This window comes from Manis pentadactyla, chromosome 10 (genome assembly GCF_030020395.1).
Source record: "Manis pentadactyla isolate mManPen7 chromosome 10, mManPen7.hap1, whole genome shotgun sequence".
Lineage (NCBI taxonomy): Eukaryota > Metazoa > Chordata > Mammalia > Pholidota > Manidae > Manis > Manis pentadactyla.
In genome coordinates this window covers 83,560,109-83,576,930 of record NC_080028.1, presented here as the reverse complement: position 1 = coordinate 83,576,930, position 16,822 = coordinate 83,560,109, and the positions used below count along the sequence as shown (strand labels likewise).

The following is a 16,822-nucleotide window of genomic DNA, read 5'->3' as shown; positions in this document are numbered from 1 at the left end:
TCTCCTCCTTGTTGATTCTCAGCCTCTGACAGTGGGGTTGGCCTCTTTCACTCCTTATCCCCACCCCAGTGAGGATAGATTAGTAATCATAAACATCACATTCAGCTCTTAGCTCCATTCATGGCTTGTCTGGGGATTCTTGTTGGCTTCCTCTAGTTCCTGCAGCCCATCTGCCCTACTTTCCTTCAGTAGGGAAGGCAGATGGGCCCTGTGCTGTGATCTGCCCTGATCTGCATACCTTGTTCAATGACTCCACTCCTGCACTGCTGCTCCCAGCCATAACTGACGTGTCTTCTACAGGCCTAGCAATTTACTAAGCATGTTTTTGTATCTCATTTAATCTCCTAAAACAACTATTTGAAGTGGATTTTATCCCTTATGAGGAAACCGAGATTCAGGGACTTCAAGTAGCTTACCCAATATATGTGGCTGAGCTGGATGTCTGCCAGCTTTTCTCTTTTCACTCCACAGTTACACCACCTGTGGCCATACTTCTCTGGTCACAGGCAGGATCCTCATTCCTTCCTCCATGCTTGACTGAATCTGGTCTTCACTGCACTTCTAAAGAAGTGTTCCTTTATGCTTGCCCCTCACTGGGCTGTGAGCTCCTCCAGAACAGGAAACTTCATTTCCATGTCCCAAGAGCCCTTCAGTAAATGCTTCTGATTACATCAAGTTCAAGCCATTTGGGCCTGTGCATCAGAGTTTGGGGTTAATTGGCTATTTTGACCTTTTTCTTTTATAAAATGAATGGAAGTGAGAAAATGATGATCCTAGAGGGAAGACACGAGACCTTATAACGTTGATGCAATAGGAACATAGTTGAGACACACTGTGGATGTGAAAATCAGTGACTCTAGCCTCAGCTGAACACACAGTGGGTTTTAGTTGGTCTGCAGTGTATGAAAATTAATATAGGAAAATCTCATGAAAGTGGAGTTCAGAGGCCAGGAGGGGGAGCCATACCACTCCATGTCAAATACCAGAAAAATTGTCAGTTACAGACACCAACAGAGGAAGCCTTAGTAGGGAAGAATCATCAATTACAGGTCCCAATAGGAAAAGATGTACATGGCATCTCCTGTAAGAAATCGACTACCTCTGCAATTCAACCAAGGAAAAACTTAGCCTGCACTCTTGCTTTTCTCCAATGGATTTTCTTCAAAACACCCCCTCCCAACGTCCACCTCCTCCATAAAGTTAATTCTCCTCCTTTGTTTGATAGACTTGCCTGTGGGTTTGCTGTAGCTTGCTTGTCCTGAAATGCAATTCTCTGCTATTCCCAAATAAATCCATTTTTGCTGATAAAATAGCTGACCATTTTATTTTTAAGGTTAACAAATGTTGTCAGTTGGGAAGGAAAAGAACAAAATTGAAGCATATGTATAGAATGTCAGGAATATATGATTTAGATTTATAACTAAAACATGAGGGGTAATTAGGACTTTTATGATATTTCTCATTTCCACAGGATGGAGCCACCCCTTAGAACATGAGACCCTTGTGTCTGTGCACACTTGATTCATACAGAAACACTTGGCTTGGCATTCACCATAGACCAGGCAGTGCTCTGGAGCTTTACCTCTATTAAGCATTTAATTCTCCCAACAACCTTAAGAGGTAGGTCCAAAGAACACTTTTCCTTAAGATAAGAAAATGAAAGCAAGGAGAAGTAAAATAGCTTGCCACTGGTACATGGCTTCTGAATGGGGTCTGGATTCCACTACAGTCTGCATTCTACCCTGGTACACCACGCTGCCTTTGCTTTAATTTGTTTGCAGAGCACACAAGAGCAGATGACTGTTTGGACTTCCTATGATATATAAAGAAAGCTAAATCTACTTATATATATATATATATTTTTGGTTTCATTAATCTACAATTACATGAAGAACATTATGTTTACTAGGCTCCCCCCTTCAACAAGTGCCCCCCACAAACCCCATTACAGTCACTGTTCATCAGTGTAGTAAGATGCTGCAGAATCCCTACTAGTCTTCTCTGTGTTGTACAGCCCTCCCTGTGCCCCCCCACTAGACATGCTAATCATAATGCCCCCTTTCTTTTTCCCTGCCCTTATCCCTCCCTTCCCACCCATCCTCCTCAGTCCCTTTCCCTTTGGTGACTGTTAGTCTTTCTTGGATTCTGTGATTATGCTGCTGTTTTGTTCCTTCAGTTTTTCTTTGTTCTTATACTCCACATATGAGTGAAATCATTTGGTACTTGTCTCTCTCCACCTGGCTTATTTCACTGAGCATAATACCCTCTAGCCCTATCCATGCTGTTGCAAATGGTTGGATTTGTCTTTTTCTTATGGCTGAATAATATTCCATTGTGTATATATACTACATCTTCTATATCCATTCGTCTACTGATGGACACTTAGGTTGCTTCCATTTCTTGGCTATTGTAAATAATGCTGCGATAAACATAGGGGTGCATCTGTCTTGTTCAAACTGGGCTGCTGCATTCTTAGGGTAAATTCCTAGGAGTGGAATGCCTGGGTCAAATGGTATTTTTATTTTGAGCATTTTGAGGAACTTCCATACTGCTTTCCACAATGGTTGAGGTACCTTATATTCCCACCAGCAGTGTACGAGGGTTCCCCTTTCTCCACAACCTCACCAACATTTGTTGTTGTTTGTCTTCTGGACGGTGGTGATCCTTACTGGGGTGATCTGATATCTCATTGTGGTTTTAATTTGCATTTCTCTGATGATTAGCAATGTGGAGCATCTTTTCATGTGTCTGTTGGCCATCTAAATTTCTTCTTTAGAGAACTCTCTATTCAGCTTCTCTGCCCATTTACTAATTGGAGTATTTGCTTTTTGTTTCTTGAGGAGTGTGAGCTCTTTATATATTTTGGATGTCAGCCCTTTATCAGATCTGTCATTTATGAATATATTCTCGCATACTGTAGGATACCTTTTGTTCTATTGGTGGTGTCCTTTGCTGTACAGAAGCTTTTCAGCTTGATATAGTCCCACTTGTTCATTTTTGCTTTTGTTTACCTTGCTCTGGGAGATATGTTCATGAAGAAATCACTCGTGTTTATGTCTAAGAGATTTTTGCCTTTGCTTTTTTCTAAGAGTTTTATGGTTTCATGACTTACATTCAAGTCTTTGATCCATTTTGAATTTACTTTTGTGTATGGGGCTAGACAGTGATCCAGTTTCATTCTCTTACATGTAGCTGTCCAGTTTTGCCAGCACCATCTGTTGAAGAGACTGTCATTACCCCATTGTATGTCCGTGGCTCCTTTATCGTATATTAATTGACCATGTATGTTTGGGTTAATGTCTGGAGACTATTCTGTTCCACTGGTCTGTGACTCTGTTCCTGTGCCAGGACCAAATTGTCTTAATTACTGTGGCTTTGTAGTAGAGCTTGAAGTTGGGGAGTGAGATCCCCCCACTTTATTCTTCCTTCTCAGGATTACTTTGGCTATTCAGGATCTTTGGTGGTTCCATATGAATTTTAGAACTATTTGTTCCAGTTTGTTGAAGAATGCTGTTGGTAATTTGATAGGGATTGCATCGAATCTGTATATTGCTTTGGGCAGGATGGCCATTTTGATGATATTAATTCTTCCTAGCCATGAGTATGGGATGAGTTTCCATTTGTTAGTGTCCTCTTTAATTTCTCTTAAAAGTGTCTTATAGTTTTCAGGGCATAGGTCTTTCACTTCCTTGGTTAGGTTTATTCCTAGGTATTTTATTCTTTTTGATGCAATTGTGAATGGAATTGTTTTCCTGATTTCTCTTTCTGCTAGTTCAGTGTTAATGTATAGGAAAGCCATGATTTCTATGTGTTAATTTTGTATCCTGCAACTTTGCTGAATTCTGATATTAGTTCTAGTAGTTTTGGTGTGGAGTCTTTAGGGACTTTTATGTACAATATCATGTCATCTGCACATAGTGACAGTTTAACTTCTTCTTTACCAATCTGGATTCCTTGTATTTCTATGTTTTGTAAATTTGCCATGGCTAGGACCTCCAGTACTATGTTGAATAACAGTGAGGAGAGTGGGCATCCCTGTCTTGTTCCCGATCTCAGAGGAAAAGCTTTCAGCTTCTCGCTGTTCAGTATGATGTTGGCTGTGGGTTTATCATATATGGCCTTTATTATGTTGAGGTACTTGCCCTCTATACCCACTTTGTTGAGAGTTTTTATCATGAATGGATGTTGAATTTTGTTGAATGCTTTTTCAGCATCTATGGAGATGATCATGTGGTTTTTGCCCTTCTTTTTATTGATGTGATGGATGATGTTGATGGATTTTTGAATGTTGTACCATCCTTGCATGCCTGGGATGAATTCCATCTGGTCATGGTGTATGATCCTTTTGATGTATTTTGAATTCGGTTTGCTAATATGTTGTTGAGTATTTTTGCATCTACGTTCATCAGGGATATTGGTCTGTAATTTTCTTTTTTGGTGGGGTCTTTGCCTGGTTTTGGTATTAGGGTGATGTTGGCTTCATAGAATGAGTTTGGGAGTATTCCCTCCTCTTCTATTTTTTGGAAAACTTTAAGGATAATGGGTATTATGTCTTCTCTGTTTGTCTGATAAAATTCCAAGGTAAATCCATCTGGCCCGGGGGTTTTGTTCTTGGGTAGTTTTTTGATTACCGCTTCAATTTCTTTGCTTATAATTGGTTTGTTTCGATTTTGTGTTTCTTCCTTGGTCAGTCTTGGAAGGTTGTAGTTTTTTAGGAAGTTGTCCATTTCTTCTAGGTTTTCCAGCTTGTTAGCATATAGGTTTTCATAGTATTCTCTATATTCTCTAATAATCCTTTGTATGTCTCTGGGGTCCATCGTGATTTTTCCTTTCTCATTTCTGATTCTGTTGATGTGTGTTGATTCTCTTTTTCTCTTAATAAGTCTGGCTAGAGGCTTATCTATTTTGTTTATTTTCTCAAAGAACCAGCTCTTGGTTTCATTGATTTTTTTTCTATTGTTTTATTCTTCTCAATTTTTTATTTATTTTATGATCTTTATTGTGTCCCCCTTTCTGCTAACTTACGCCTCATTTGCTTTTCTTTCTCCAATTTCGATAATTGTGACATTAGACTTCATTTGGGATTGTTCTTTCTTCTTTAAATATGCCTGGATTGCTATGTTAAGGATTGCTTTCCTCTTAAGACTGCTTTTGCTGCGTCCCACAGAAGTTGGGGCTTTGTGTTGTTGTTGTCATTTGTTTCCATATATTGCTTGATCTCTATTTCAATTTGGTCATTGATCCATTGATTATTTAGGAGCATGTTGTTAAGCCTTCATGTGTTTGTGAGCCTTTTTGCTTTCTTTGTACAATTTATTTCTAGTTTTATACCTTTGTGGTCTGAAAAGTTGGTTGGTAGGATTTCAATCTTTTGGAATTTACTGAGGCTCTTTTTGTGGCCTAGTATTTGGTCTATTCTGGAGAATGTTCCATGTGCACTTGAGAAGAATGTGTATCCTGTTGCTTTTGGGTGTAAAGTTCTACAGATGTCTATTAGGTCCATCTGTTCTAGTGTGTTGTTCAGTGCCTCTGTGTCCTTACTTATTTTCTGTCTGGTGGATCTATCCTTTGGAGTGAGTGGTGTGTTGAAGTCTCCCAAAATGAATGCATTGCATTCTATTTCCTCCTTTAATTCTGTTAGTGTTTGTTTCACATATGCTGGTGCTCCTGTATTGAGTTCATATATATTTATAATGGATTTATAATGGTTATATTCTCTTGTTGGACTTATCCCTTTATCATTATGTAATGTCCTTCTTTATCTCTTGTTACTTTCTTTGTTTTGAAGTCTATTTTGTCTGATACTAGTACTTCAACACCTGCTTTTTTCTCCCCGTTGTTTGCATGAAATATCTTTTTTCATCCCTTGACTTTTAGTCTGTGCATGTCTTTGGGTTTGAGGTGAGTCTCTTGTAAGCAGCGTATAGATGGGTCTTGCTTTTTTATCCATTCTATTACTCTGTGTCTTATGATTGGTGCATTCAGTCCATTTACATTTAGGGTGATTATTGAAAGATATGTACTTATTGCCATTGCAGGCTTTAGGTTTGTGTTTACCAAAGGTTCAAGGTTAGCTTCTTTACTATCTTACTGTCTAACTTAACTCGCTTATTGAGCTATTATAAACACTGTCTGGTGACTCTTTATTTCTCTCCCTTTTTATTCCTCCTCCTGCATTCTTCATATTTTGGGTGTTTTGTTCTGTGCTCTTTTTTGTTTCCTTTTGAAAGGAAAGGAGTGACACACAGCAGCAATTCACTGGAGAATTCCGCTTTATTAGGGAAAGGTGCTGGGTTATATAGGAAGGGGCATGGGGTGATTGTGGTGTCACTTCTACAGGGCTGGTGGCTATTGGCTAGGTGCTGGGAGTGGGAGTGGGGAGAGAGGTGATTGGTCTTTAGGTGGCGCCGTTGGGAACTGAGGACCCGGAAGAGAAGCCGGATGTTGGCCATCTTACTGGTGGGGGCCCTTCATTCCCCCCTTTCTCCTCTATGGGGTTGTGGACGTTGCTTTCTTTCTGACTGCTTCCTGCTGAACAGGGGCAGAGAAGGGAGTGAGGGCTTGAGGATTGGGGGGAAAGGGTTGATAGGACTCCCCACAGTAAGGACGAGTAGATGTGGACTTCTTCAGGTTGGAAATTAATGAAGGTTCTTTGTAACTATAGGTTGAGGACTTGTTGATTCTAATGGTGCCAAGAGGATACGGGTGCCAGAAGTCAGGCGTCTGTGGCCATTGTTTCCAGGAACAGTTTCCAGCAGAGAGTGGGGTCCATCTCAGCGTGTGGTGAGGAGGTTACATGAGGGTGAGGGATCTTCTGTGGCCAGAAGCTGATAGTTCCTGAGTAAAAGCTGGTTGAAAGTTTGATTAGAGATTTTTCCGACTTGGGATTTGATGAACTTTATTATACAGGGTAAGAAGAGACAGGTGAGAAGAATGATTATTATGAGGCCTGCAATGGGCCAGAGCCAGGTAAGGTGGGGGTTTGTTAGTATTGAAGAGAATGGGTTGGAATTGGAAGCAGAGTGGAGGCTGGAGGCAAGGTTGGTGAGTTTGGTAATGTCAGTTTCTACAATGCCGGATTCATTGATGTAATAGCAGCACTCTTCTTTGAAGGAAGACGCAGTGCCGCCCTTTTTGGCTGTAAGCAGATCTAAGGCCTGTCGGCTTTGAAGGGTGAGTTTAGCTAGCGAAGTGACCTGTCTTTGGAGAGAGGTTAGGGAATCGGCAGTGGATGTCAGGGCTCCCTCAAGTTTGTCGTTGAGATTTCTAATTGCCCATAGAGAGTGACTCAAGGCTCTTCTGGAAAACCCTGCCCCAATGGCTGAGGTGGTCAAAGAGATACCAACCATGATGGGAAGGAAAGCAGCCCTTTTTGTGCACGAGGGCAAGGGAGGTTGGAGCTCAAGAAATTCTGCCATGCTGTAAAGTGTAAGCGGTGGGATTAGGGTGACGAGAATGCAGGGTATATCGGAATTGGGAGGCAGTGAGTTGAAAAGACTGCCATTACACTAAAAGAAGTGTCCCGGTTGAGTGAAAGTCTTAGAGCCGGAGGTAGGGGTGTAGACAGAGAGGCAGTGAAGTGCGCTGGAGGGGGGTGGAGCTGGGCCTACACAGTGGTGGATGGTGAGATTATCTGCATATTCTGGTTCTCATAGGGGTATGTCTGCCAGAGGGCAGAGGGGTTGTCCTTCTGCATGGAAGGAGTAGTTGGAAATATTAAGGGGCATGGTGGCCAGCAATGGGCACTGTAGTGATGCGCACAAGAAACAATTGGCGGTGTTGAGGGTGTGGTTGAGAAAGATGGTGGTGTCTTGAATAAACTGTAACCAAGAGTAGGAGGAATAAGAAGATGAAGAAGTGCCATCAAGAGTTTAGATAATGACTTTTTCGGAATGTCCGATATCTGATGCAACTTGAGAGATCTGGGAGTGAGAGGGAACATACTCTCGAGAGATATGAAGGGTACCATGAGGGGTCGAGGACTCCCCATAGTAAACTGAGGCTGTGACCCCGGTGGCCCACTGAGAGTCCCAGGGATCTGGGATTGATAAAGAGAATGAGCTGTTGGGGTATTTCATGAAACGGTTGGAAGAGTAATACTGTGGGTACTGGGAGTTACTCATGTAGTGAATGGCGCAGACCAGTAGGGACATCCCCCGTAGGTGTCTTGCCATCACCTGCAATAGGCTTGTCTTTGGTCAAAGAGGAAGCAGAGGTAGGGAGAATAAAGGTAGCTGCTAGTGAACACTTCGGTGGAGGGAGGAAAGTGGAGGTATAAAGGCTCAGAGCAGCTTTTCAGAGGGCAGTCTGATGTGGCAATGAGAGCAGTAACTTTTGTTTGATGCTGTGTGTAAGTCTGTCTTACTTTGAATCGCCATACAAAGGAGGGTGGGGTGGCGGGGTAGACAATAGGAATGAGGAGAAAAAGCAAGAGAGCAGTAAAGGAGGAAAAAGTCATGATTCGGGTATGGATGGCAATGGAGGTGAACGGGATTTTGGAGGAAAGAGGACAGTAAGGTCAGGAGTCTGGAGGGAGGGAGAGTCTGTAAACTTTTGTAGGTTAAGAGATCTTTTAGGTGATATGGGGACAGAATGGTAAGGGACGCCCCAAATGTCAGTTTATGAGCTTCCTTCTGCAAGAGCTGTCCAGCGGCTAATGCCCGTAGGCAGGAGGCCCATCCCTGAACTGTGGGGTCTAATTGCTTGGAAAGATAAGCTACTGGGGCAAAGGATGGGCTATAATATTGGCCTAGGACTCCTAGAGCTTGACTGGACTTCTCATGAATGTATAATGAGAAGGGCTTCGACAAATCAGGAAGATGGAGAGCTAGGGCTTCTACAAGGGCTCTATGGAGCTTAATGAAGGAGTGTCGGGGTGAGGAGGATAATGGTTCTTCAGGGGGGCCCTTGCTGAGGTCGTATAGGGGTCTTGCCAACAGGGAGAAGTTAGGGATTCACGCTTTAAAATACTCAGCCAGGCTTAGAAAGGAAAGGATTTCTGTCTTGGTTTTGGGAACAGGCAGGTCAGAGAGGAGCCGTATTCTGTCTAAGGTAATGGACTTTCTTTGTTGAGATAGAAGAAATTGGAGGTAAGTGACAGAAGGGGAAGAGATTTGAGCTTTGACGGGGGATACTTGGTAACTTCTGGAAGCTAGAAGGTTAAGTAGGGAGGCAGTGTCAAGTTGAGACTGTTCTCACGAGGGACTGCAGAGTAGAAGATCGTCCACATATTGTAATAAGGTGGACTCGGAAGCTTTGTGGCAAAACTGTCCAAGTGAGTTGTTCAGAATATCTTGTGTATGGGTCCGTCCAGGTGAAGGCGAAAAAATCTTGGGAGGAGGGGTCTTGGGAAGCCAAGGCAGGGCAGCGATAAAAGGGTGTATGGATTTGGGACTAAGGGATGGATAGGGACGATGGCCATGTTGATGAGGCGAAGGTCTTGGACGAGGTGGAAAGATCTGTTGGTTTTTTTAACAGCTCATATGGGGGTATTAAGCGGGGAGTGAGTGGGTCTGAGGTAATTTTGTTTAAAAGATCTTGAATGATGGGTTGGAGGCCTATGAGGGCTGAAGTGGTTAGGGGGTATTGGGCCTGACAGATATACTGAGAGGGGTCACGTAATTTGATAGAGGCAGGAGGACATAGAGCCACGGAGGGGCTTGTAATGTCCCAAACTCTGGGATTTACAGGGTGTATGAGGGCAGAACTGGAGCTTTCATTGGGTAGAGGGGGGTCGTCGGCTATGAGGGCCATTAGAAAGGGAATACTGGGGGCTGTGGGAGTGGATATAGTTATGGAAACATGGAGGAGAGAAAGGATGTCTCGTCTTAGTAAGGGGATGGGACACTGGGGCATAACCAGGAAGGAGTGGGAGAAAGGTATGGGATTGTCTTGGATTGTGCATAAAAGGGGGGGGTTTAATGGGAAAATCTGTTTACTTTTTACCCCGACTATAGGAGTAATGGCAGGCGTGGTAGGGCCCCGGTATTCCCACAAGACTGAGAAGGTGGCTGCTGTATCTAGGAGGAAGGAGATGGAGCGACTGTCTACTATTGAAGTAACCCTGGGCTCTTGTTTGGTGATGGAAATGGTCGGGCGAGAAGCTCCCAGGCCCCGTCAATCTTATTCTGCCAGCCCCACTACAGAGGGCTTAGGATGGGGGTTGTTCGTCCAGCCTCCCCTTCGGGTGGCTGGGCAATCAGACCTCCAGTGGCCCTTTTTGTGGCATCTGGGGCATGGGGTGGTAGGAGATCTGGGGGAGGGGCACACCCTTGACCAATGTCTTTCTTGTCCGCACTTAAGACAAGCTCCTGTGGGGGGCTTGTTTGTAGAAGAGTGCCCAGGTTGTGGTTTTATCAGCTGGGCCAACATTTGGAAATTGGCCTGATCAGCCTTTTGTTTACGGCGTTCTTTCTCCTCCTCCCAGTTATGGAAGACTTTAAAGGCCACTGTTAGGATCTCAGTCTGTGGGGTAGCGGGGCCCTGTTCTAACTTTTTGAGTTTAGCTTTAATGTCGGGGTAGCTTTGAGCTAGGAAGTATGTCATAAGGACATGTCTCCTGTCAGGCGTTTCTGGGTCCAGGCTGGTATACTGTAATAGGGCTTGAGTGAGTCTAAGAACTCGGAGGGAGCTTTTGAAAATTGACTATTTATGAGCTGCTTTTTTCAGACCTGCTATTAAGCAGCAGGTGAAGATATCTTGAGAGCGGAGACTCATGGTGGTGTTATAATCTCAGTGTGGGTCTTGTTCGGTGACAGCGGTGGGGCCAGGGGAAAGGTGGGGTCAGTCCTGTGGGTTTAGGTGGCGTGCATTTGGGCAAAGTCTCAAACTCGTCTGTGCTCTTCAGGAAGGAGGGTATTGGCCAGGAGCATGAAAATGTCATGATGTGTGAGGCTGTATGACTGGAGGGTCTATTGAAACTCTCTGATATATGTTGTGGGATCAGTGAAAAAGGAACTTAGGCATTTCTCAAGTTGGGCTAAATCTCTTAAGGAGAAAGGGACGTGGACGCGCACGATGCCTTCGGATTTTGCTACCTCTCGGAGAGGGGGCGATAATTTTGGGAGGCACTCGGGACTGAGTCTGAGGAGGACTGAAGGGTTCTGGCTCAGTCTGTGGGGGAGAAACAGGTGATGGGGGCAAAGACAGAGGAGGCTCTTGGAACTTAGTTAGAGGGGGGCTGAAAGGCTCAGGCTTGAACTGCAAGGGGGGTGAGGTGGGGGAGGAGATGGTGGTGGAGGAAGGGGGAGAGGTTGTTGTAGGAGAGGAGGGGAAAGGGAGTGAATGGGAGGCTTTTGCGGGGGAGACGGCTTGCAGGCTAGGAGAACTTGAGGGGGGCGGGGGGAGGTGGCGGAAAGCTTCGGTATAGGGAATCTCCTTCCAGTTTTTCAGGCGCTGGCAGTAGTTAAAGAGATCGCGAGTGATGTTAGGATCAAGAGTTCCCCCTGCAGGCCATTGGTTGTTATTGTCTAGGGGGTATGTCGGCTAATCTTGGGAGGAGTATTTGCGGAGAAGTTTTGGTTTTATATCAGGCGTCAGGGAGAGGGTGGCTAGATACTTGATCAGGCATTCAAGAGGTGAACTTTCAGGAAGGGATGAGGAGGCTCCCATGGCTAAAGGACAGAGAAGGAGACAAACAGGGGAAGACGAACGGAGATCCTTAGACTGGGAACAGACCACAAGGAGACAAAGGGCGTCCCCGATGATCCTTGGTGGTCTGCGGAAACTCGTATATGAGTCGGTTTCTTAGGAAGTGTGGGTCGTCACCCAGACTTCTCTAAGAAGGCAGAGTGCCAGAGTCCAAGGTACCTAGTACTAAGAGTTTACGGCGGACGGAACGGATTTTGGCAGGTAGAATGAAAGGAGGAAGTGGAAAAGGGAGCGTTCTCATCCACAAAGGAGTCACCTCGTTTATGGCTGTTGGAGGAGGGGCCTGAGGGTCTGCAGCAGCTGTGAAGGCCGGAGGTGGCAATTTATGGCTGTTGGAGGGGGGCCTGAGGGTCTGCTGCAGCCGTGAAGGCTGGAGGCGGGGAGAGTTCCTTCTTCGTCCCCGAGCGTCAGGGCCTTGCCAGACGATCACAGTCAATGGCACTGCGATAGCTCGGGGAAGAGTGGCCCACTCTGGGGGAAAACTTACCTAAAGGCCAAAGAGGAGTGGTGAGTGTGAGGAGCCAGTGCCGGAAAAAGAGGACGAGGGCAAGCTGCTGCTGGTGTCGGTGGGGAAGACGGGGCCCAGTTGGGCTGTCCCGTCTCCCGGGTTTCGGCACCAATGAAAGGAAAGGAGCGACACACAGCAGCAATTCACTGGAGAATTCCACTTTATTAGGGAAAGGTGCTGGGTTATATAGGAAGGGGCATGGGGTGGTTGTGGTGTCACTTCTACAGGGCTGGTGGCTATTGGCTAGGTGCTGGGAGTGGGAGTGGGGAGAGAGGTGATTTGTCTTTAGGTGGCGCCGTCGGGAACTGAGGACCCGGAAGAGAAGACGGAAGTTCGCCATCTTACTGGTGGGGGCCCTTCACCTTTGACTGCTTTTCTGGGTAGTTAAATTTTTTTTTTTGTCTTTAGTTAGTATTTGGTTAGTCTACTTTCTTTGTTGTGATTTTATTTTCTCTGGTGACATCTATTTAGCCTTAGGAGTGCTCCCATCTAGAGCAGTCCCTCTAAAATACCCTGTAGAGGTGGTTTGTGGGAGGCAAATTCCCTCAACTTTTGCTTGTCTGTGAATTGTTTAATCCCTCCTTCATATTTAAATGTTAATAATGGTGGATACAGCATTCTTGGTTCAAGGCCCTTCTGTTTCATTGCATTAAATATATCATTCCATTCTCTTGTGGCCTGTAAGGTTTCTGTTGAGAAGTCTGATGATAGCCTGATGGGTTTTCCTTTGTAGGTGACCTTTTTCCTCTCTCTGGCTGCCTTTAATACTCTGTCCTTGTCCTTGATCTTTGCCATTTTAATTATTATGTGTCTTGGTGTTGTCCTCTTTGGGTCCCTTCTTTTGGGAGTTCTGTGTGCTTCCATGGTCTGAGCAACTATTTCCTCCCCCAGTTTGGGGAAGTTTTCAGCAGTTATTTCTTCAAAGACACTTTCTAGCACTTTTTCTCTCTCTTCTTCTTCTGGTACCCCTATAATGTGAATATTATTCCATTTGGATTGGTCGCACAGTTCTCTTAATATTGTTTCATTCCTGGAGATCCTTTTATCTCTCTCTGCATCAGCTTCTCTGCATTCCTGTTCTCTGATTTCTATTCCATTAATGGCCTCATGAACCTCATTCAGTCTGCTCTTAAGTCCTTCCAGAGATTGTTTCATTTCTGTAATCTCCCTATGGACTTCATCCCTTAGCTCTTGCATATTTCTCTGCAGATCTATCGGAAATCATTATGACCTTCATTTTGAATTCTTTTTTGGGGAGATTGGTTAGATCTATCTCCCCTGGTCCTCTCTCAGGGGTCATCTGGACTATTTTGGACTGGACTAAATTCTTCTGCCTTTTCATGGTGATAGAGGTAGCTGTTGGCTGGTCCTGCATGTGTCAGCTGGGAAAACAAAGTTCTTTCCTGTTTGCTGGTCACCTTGTCCTTATCCACTGCTTGTGTCAGTTACCCGCACTCCTGGAGCAGCTTCTGGGTTAATTCCCTAAACTGCTGCGGGCGGGGTCTCTGTCACAGTAGCACTGAGCCCTGTGGGGAGTGGCAGGCATGCTGGTTGCGCTCTCCCATGAAAGCAGCGCCCCTGCCGGGCAGCTGTGTGCCAACAGCAAACTTTGGGTCTGGCCCGTACAGCTGTGTGCCAGGCTGAGCAGCTGCTGGTCATGCGGATGCTCCTGGGCTTCTCCTCCGCCGCCGCTGGCTCCCATGGGCCACTCCCATGCCCCTCTGGTGCCGCTCCGAGCTCACGTGGGCCTCTACTGGGCCCCTCTGGTGCCGCCGCTGCTGGTATGAGTGGGCCACTCCTGGGCCGCTAGGTCACCGCTGCCGCTGGCTCGCGCAGGCCACTTCCGGACCCCTATGGTGCCTCCACCCCAGGCTTGTGTGGGCAGCTCTGTTGCCGCTGCTGCTGGCCCACGTGGGCTGGTCCCAGGCAGCTCAGGTGCTGCTGAAGTGGGCTCACGCAGGCCGCTCTGTCAGCGCCACTGCTGCCACGGGCTCACGCAGGCCGCTCCTGGTTCCCTCTGGCACCACCTCCCCCAGCGCGTGCTGCCGCTCTCCCACTACTGGGCCCGTGTGTTGGGGTCCGTGCTGGTTGGGGGAACGACTAGCAGGCTGCTTATTGCCATGAGGGGCTTCAGAGCTGCGCTGCTACCCTGGGGGTTAGGTCACCTAGAGTTCCCCAGATTCCCAGTTGCTCGGGTGCATGTGTCAATGACTTCATCTAGCTGTGCGGTCCCTGTCCCTTTAAGACTTGCAAAAAGCACTCGCTTTTCTTTTGTCTCAGGGGTGCCAGTTGTGGGGACCTGCTCACAGGTTTGCTTTTCTGTTTCTCTAATATCCAGCACCCCGTGCACTGTGTGTCTGCGCTTCAGAGTGAGTGGAGTGTTGAAGTCTCCTAGAATGAATGCATTGCATTCTATTTCCCCTTTTAATTATGTTAGTATTTGTTTCACATATGTAGGTGCTCCTGTGTTGGGCATATAGATATTTATAATGGTTATATCTTCTTGTTGGATTGACCCTTTTATCATTATGTAATGTACTTCTTCCTCTCTTGTTACTTTCTGTGTTTTGAAGTCTATTTTGTCTGATACAAGTATTGCAACTCGTGCTTTTTTCTCTCTGTTAGTTGCATGAAATATCTTTTTCCATCCCTTCACTTTTAGTCTGTGTATCTCTTTGGGTTTAAAGTGAGTCTCTTGTAGGCAGTATATAGATGGGCCTTGTTTTTTTATCCATTCAGTGACTCTATGTGTTTTGATTGGTGCATTCAGTCCATTTACATTTAGGGTGATTATTTAAAGATATGTACTTATTGCCATTGCAGGCTTTAGATTTGTGGTTATCAAAGGTTCAAGGTTAACTTCCTTACTATCTAAGAGTCTAACTTAACTCACTTAATATGCTGTTACAAACACAATCTAAAGGTTCTTTTTTCTCATCCTTTTTCTCCCTCCTCCATTCTTTATATATTAGGCATTGTATTCTGTACTCTTTGTCTATCCCTTGATTGACTTTGGAGATAGTTAATTTAATTTTTCATTTGCTTAGTAATTAGCTGTTCTACTTTCTTTTCTGTGGTTTTGTTACCTCTGGTGACAGCTATTCAACCTTAGGAACACTTGCATCTATAGCAGTCCCTCCAAAATAGACTGTAGAGATGGTTTTGGGGAGGTAAATTCTCTCAGCTTTTGCTTATCTGGAAATTGTTTAATCCCTCCTTCAAATTTAAATGATTATCTTGCCTGATAAAATAATCTTGGTTCCAGGCCCTTCTGCTTCATTGCATTAAATACATTATGCCACTCCCTTCTTTCCTGTAAGGTTTCTGTTGAGAAGTCTGATGATAGCCTGATAGGCTTTCCTTTGTATGTGATATTATTTCTCTCTCTGGCTGCTTTTAATAGTCTGTCCTTATCCTTGATCTTTGCCATTTTAATTACTATATGTCTTGGTGTTTTCTTCCTTGGGTCCCTTTGTTGGGAGACATGTACACCTCCATGGCCTGAGAGACTTTCTCCTTCCCCAGATTGGGGAAGTTTTCAGCAATTACCTCCTTGAAGACACTTTCTATCCCTACTTCTCTCTCTTCTTCTGGTATCCCTATAATGCAAATATTGTTCCGTTTGGATTGGTCACACAGTTCTCTCAATATTCTTTCATTCTTAGAGATCCTTTTTGATCTCTGTGCCTTAGCGTCTTTGTATTCCTCTTTTCTAGTCTTTATTTTATTTATCATCTCCTCCACTGTATCCAATCTGCTTTTAATACTCTCCATTGTGCTCTTCAAAGATTGGATGTCCAACCAGAATTTATTCCTGAGTTCTTGAATATTTTTCTGTACCTCCATGAGCATGTTCATGATTTTTATTTTGAAATCCTTTTCAGAAAGATTCATGAGGTCAATGTCATTTAAATCTTTCTCAGGAGTTGTATTCATAATTTTTCTTTGAACCAGGTTCCTTTGGCATTTCATTTTTGTATATGGCTCCCTTTAGTGTCCAGAAGCTCTACTCTCTGGAGCTGCTCAGCCCCTGAGTCAATGTCGGGGGGGTCACAGGAGAGTAGTATTGGTGCCTGGTGGAGGAAAGAGCTGTTTCCTGCTTTTTGGCTGCTATGCCTGTGTCCACTGCCTGAACCAGTGGGCCGAGACCACAGCTATAAGCCTGTATGCTTTGCATTTGTAGTTGCTGTAGACAGGTCTTCCCTCTGATCAGCCAAATGCCAGGGTAGTGTTTGCCAGTTGTGAGCCGAGTGGCGCTGGCTGGGAGAAAGGAATAGGCTGCATATCATGGAGGGGTCCTTGGAGCTGTGTAGCCAGCCAGGGAGCTGGAGCACCTAAAGATTGTGAAAGCTCCCAACCTGCTGGGCAGAGTGCACCTGGACAATTTTGTCTACCTGTCCTTTCTCCTGAACATGAAGCTCTGGGCAATCCTTGCCCCTTTAGCAGCCCTCTTGCTTTTAGGAAGTCTCTCAGACTGCCCACCTTTCTTTTGTCCCAGAGCAGCTGGATATGGATCCCTGCTTTCCACAAGCAGCTGGAATCTCAGTCTCTCCAGGAATTCTGCCTCTCTTAGCTTTCCAACCCCCAAATCACGAGAGTACCATGCAAGCACCATGAAATATAGGTTTGTGCTCCTGGAGCAGATCTCCGGAGTTAGATATTCAT

General features: G+C 45.0%; 1 long non-coding RNA gene across 1 annotated transcript in view; it reads left to right on the top strand.

The window, feature by feature from the left end:
- The first annotated feature begins 11,876 nt into the window (after nucleotides 1–11,876).
- Nucleotides 11,877–16,822, top strand: part of LOC130679151 (uncharacterized) — a 38,275-nt gene continuing 33,329 nt past the window's right edge. The window contains exon 1 of the long non-coding RNA XR_008992166.1: nucleotides 11,877–12,156. This is a non-coding gene — a long non-coding RNA (uncharacterized LOC130679151). The remainder of the gene's footprint in view (nucleotides 12,157–16,822) is intronic.